Here is a 4690-nt window from a genome sequence, read left to right as displayed (position 1 = left end):
ATAGACCTGCACACACAAGATGAGTTGATTTACATCAAAGGTGATTGGCACTGCAGTATATTAGGAATAGAACAGCCTTTTTAATAGGTGGTACTGAATCAACTTCATTTTTTTCTGTATGAAAAAATTATAGACTCCTATCTCATAACATATATCAAAAGCAATTCCAGATGGATCATAGAGACCCACATAAATGTGAAAAATAAGTCATTAAAGCTTCTACAAGTAAATGTACAGAATATCTTCATAACTTAGGGATAATTTCTCAAGTAGGACACAAAAAGTACTCATCATAAAAGAAAAGATTAGTGAGTTGAACTACGTTAAAATTAAGAACTTTTGTTCATTAAAAGACGCAATTAAGGGAATAAGAAGGCAAACCTGAGAGTGATATACTATATTTGCTATACATATTCTAACTAAAGCCTCATGCCAGAATATACAAAAAAACTCCCACAAACCAATAATAAAAAGACAAACAACTCAACAGAAAAATGGGGGGGGGAACCTAAATAAAATGTTTCACAAAAGAGGATACACAAATTACCAACTAATATCTGAAAAGTTGCTCAACCTCAATCATCAGTGAAACGAATATTAAAGAAATTATTAGACACCTATCTAAATGGTTAAAATTAAAGAGGCTGACATTACCATGTGTTGGGGGGTATGTGAAGCAACTGAAACTCTATTCACCGTTGGTGGGAGTGTAAATTGGTACATCTACTTTGGGAAACGTTTGACATTATCTACTAAATTCGAACATACACATACCCTGTGGCCAGGTATGTGGTCTAAATAATTATGTACGTTTGTTCAACAAAAGACACACTATAGTGTACTATTTGTAATAGCTGCAAACTGGAAATAACCCAAATGTTCACCAACAATAGAATAGATAATTAAATTGTGGCATATGTGTATCATGGAACACTGTACAGTGATAAGAGAGAAAAATCATAATTATATACAGCAAATAGGATGAAACTCCCAAACATAATTTTGAGTGAAAGAATCCAGACACAAACAGGTACATACCATTGATTCTGTTTATACAAAGTTCAAAAATCAGCAGGGGCACATGTATGTGGGATCTGAACCCTCGGGCGGGAGCGCCGCCGCGCTTCCCAAGCGGTGCACTATCCAGTGCGCCACCGGGCCGGCCCCCTGGTCTTTGTTGATAAAGCAATTGGTGAACCAGGCACCTGTGTGGCTCCTAAGGATGGGCTGAAGCTGGCGTTTGGGCCTTCAGTCAAAGCCCTAGATGGGAAATCTCAGGTTTCAACACCACGTGTTGGCAAAATGTTTGATACTCCAACAGCCTTACCTAAAACTGCTAGAAAGGCTTTGGAAACTGACAACAGAGCTACAGAAAAATTGGTAAAAACTAATGGACCCCTCAAACAAAATCAGCCAAACATCTCTGCCAAAAAGATGACTGAGAAGACTGTTAAAGCAAAAAGCTCTGTTCCTGCCTCAGATGACACCTATCCAGAAACAGGAAAATTCTGTCTCTTCGATCCTCTAGATTTTGAAAGTTTTGACCTGCCCCAAGAGCCCCAGTTTGGACAGCTCCCCTTGAGTGGAGCACCTCTCGTGACCCTCGATGAGGACGGAGAGCTCGAAAAGCTGTTCCAGCTGGGCCCCCCTTCGCCTGTGAAGATGCCCCCTCTGCCGTGGGAGTCGAATCTGTTGCAGTCTCCTTCAAGCATTCTGTCGAGCCCAGATGTTGAGTTGCCACTTGTTTGCTATGACATAGATACTTAAATTTCTTAGTGCTTTGTAGTTTATGTTTAGTGCTTTATAGTTTGTGTGCGTTTGTATTAATAAGGCATTTCTTTAACAGACTCTTTAAAAAAAAAAGCTTAATAAATGACCCATGTGTGATCATGAAAAAGGTGTGTGCGATTCAGTGTGAGGGGAGTATGAAGGTGTGGGAGCCTCCATGGGGGATATGTGTGGGAGAGCGGGGGCACCTGGGGCAGCCTGACTAGTACTGCCTGAGAGATACAGGATCTGGACCTTTGCCCCACTTCTGCCCCTGACTGCAGGGTCTTGGCCAGTCTCGATGGTTTTCTGCACCTCTCTTGGATTGAGTCATAGGTTCTCAATCCCATGGTGCTTCATAGGGCTGTGGACCCCTGAAACTATATAAACACTTGTGAGTGTGTGTGTGTGTGCATTTTTCTGGGGAGAGGGGCAGGGCTTTTTCCTTTTTTATGTGGATTTTATTTTTTAGAGCAGTCATAGGTTCACAGTGAAATTGGGCAGAAGGTACAAAGACTTCCCATATACCCCCTGCCTCTCACACTCATTGCCCCCCCCGCTATTAACACGCCCACCAGCGTGTTACATTTGTTACGATGGACCTACACTGACACTTCATTACCACCCAAAGTCTGTAATTTACATCAGGGTTCAGTCCTGGTGTTGTACATTCTATAGGTCTGGACGTGTGTAATGGTGGGTACACACCATTATAGTATCATACAGATCAGTTTCAGTGCCCTAAAAATCCTCTCTGTCCCATCTATTCCTCCCTCCCTCCACCAACCCCTATCACCTGCTGATGTTTTTCATTGTCTGCATAGTTTTGCCTTTTCTAGAATGTCATATGGTTGGAATCATACACTATGTAGCCTTTTCAGATTGGCTCCTTTCACTTAGCGATGTGTTTAAGGTTCCTCCATGTCTTTTGATGGTTTGACAGCTCATTTCTTTTTAGTGCTGAATAATATGCCATTAAACTGTGCTAAGTTTATTTATCCATTCACCTACTGAAGGACGTCTTGGTTGCAGCCAAGTTTTGGCAATTATGAATAAAGCTACTAGAAATCCATGTGCAGGTTTTTGGGTGGACATAAGTTTTCAACTCATTTGGGTAAATACCAAGGAGTGTGATTGCTGGATCATAGGGTGAGAGTATGTTTAATTGTGGAAGAAACTGAAAAACTGTCTTCCAAAGTGACTGTACCCTTTTGCATTCTCACCAGCAATGAATGAGGGTTTGTGTTGCTCCACGTCCTCACCAGCATTTGCTGTTGTCAGTGTAGAGCTTTTTACCAAATTCTTTAAGGTGTCTGGGACCTAAAAAAGTTAAGACCCACTTGACACTTGATCTCCGAGGTGCCTACTGCTCTGCCTGCCACAGTTCTCTGGGCCATAGGCAATCTGGTAGAGGGCACATTTTACAGTGAGTGCTGCTGGGTTGAAGGTCAGGGTGCAGTTCAAATAGTCTGCAGCAGACAGTGGAGGTTGGGGTTGGGGCATTGGAAGGAAAGATGGGACCACTCCTGTGTCTGCAATCACTGGGTTATGGCATATCAGGGAGCAGACAGAGAGATGGGTCAGGGCTTTCTGTGCAGAGATAAGTCAGTCTCTGTTCTCAGGCAAAACTGTCACAACACGATTTCTTTTTCCTGACAGCATCTACTCATTCACCCCTTTGTGATAGGAATTCCTAGTTTCTGTAATGTACAGCTTTGGGGCACCAAGAAGCTGTCACAGAGAGAGATGGGTCAGGGCTTTCTGTGCAGAGATAAGTCAGTCTCTGTTCTCAGGCAAAACTGTTACAACACGATTTCTTTTTCCTGACAGCATCTACTCATTCACCCCTTTGTGATAAGAATTCCTAGTTTCTGTAATGTACAGCTTTGGGGCACCAAGAAGCTGTCACAGTGGATCAAGTCATTCATGAGCGCTACAGACAAGAGGGACCTTAAGACTCCATCCCAAAAGGGCATCTTTTCTCTTAGGAAACAGGTCACACTCACCATGAACATCAGAAAGAATTAGAAGCAAGTTGCTGAGGCCAGAACTTGGCCTGAGGATTGGCAGAAACCTCCCCTTCTGCTCGAGACATGAAACAATGTGATTTTTTGGTGGTGAAAACCTTGTCACAGGTGATGGATAAATACATTTTATTAATATTGATTCATGGATTCATGGCCCCATTTTAGAAATCTTAGAAGGTTTTATGTTTGCATGTTTAATGTGGTAATTTCTAAATGAAAACAGATCACAGGGCATGGGTGGGGTTGGAGGGAGGAGCGGCCCACTTTTTGCAGTGAATTTAGAGAGGTGGCCCACACTGCCCATGGAGGCATCGGCTATGGCTGTGGTGACCCCTCTCTTTTGGGGAATCCTCAGACTCTTCCCCTTCTCAGAACTCAGGATGTTTGAGCCACAGCTCACCAAGCCCTCTTCATAACTGTGTGAACTTGAGCATGTCCCTGAAGTTCTCTCAACCTCAACCTTCTCCTCTGTAAAATAAAGCAGGATGATATGGCAGCACAGGGCCGATGTGAGGCTTAATTGTGACACCACTGTGACTGGCAACCAAGAGTGGTCAGCAAGTGGTGGCTGTTCACATCAACGCAAAAGGCAGAATGACACAGGCACCTCAATGGTAAGGACCGTGTGAGCCCGAGGGGAAGGGAGTCATCTCTACCAGGGGAATCCGTGAAGACTTCGGGGTCAAGACATTTGAGATGAACTTTGAAGGATAAACAGGAGTTTGATGGAAAGGACTGGGAAAAGGCATTGGGGCAGAAGGAAAAGTTTGGAAAAGAAATGTGAAAATGTGAAGATATGTTGGAAACTCTGTAAATAAGGAGCTATCTGGTGTGGTCGGAGCTGAGAGTGTGTGGACGGAGGCCACGGGAGGTGGGAATGTTAAGGTCACATCATA

The 4690-nt window shown here is 43.3% G+C and overlaps 1 pseudogene; it reads left to right on the top strand.

The window, feature by feature from the left end:
• The first annotated feature begins 1164 nt into the window (after positions 1-1164).
• LOC103605052 lies at positions 1165-1733 on the top strand (annotated as a pseudogene).
• Positions 1734-4690: the final 2957 nt, after the last annotated feature.

The sequence above is a fragment of the Galeopterus variegatus genome, unplaced genomic scaffold, assembly GCF_000696425.1.
Source record: "Galeopterus variegatus unplaced genomic scaffold, G_variegatus-3.0.2 Scaffold5560, whole genome shotgun sequence".
Classification (NCBI taxonomy): Eukaryota; Metazoa; Chordata; class Mammalia; order Dermoptera; family Cynocephalidae; genus Galeopterus; species Galeopterus variegatus.
Note: the sequence above shows the minus strand (reverse complement) of the source record. Positions and strands in the feature narration are given on the sequence as shown.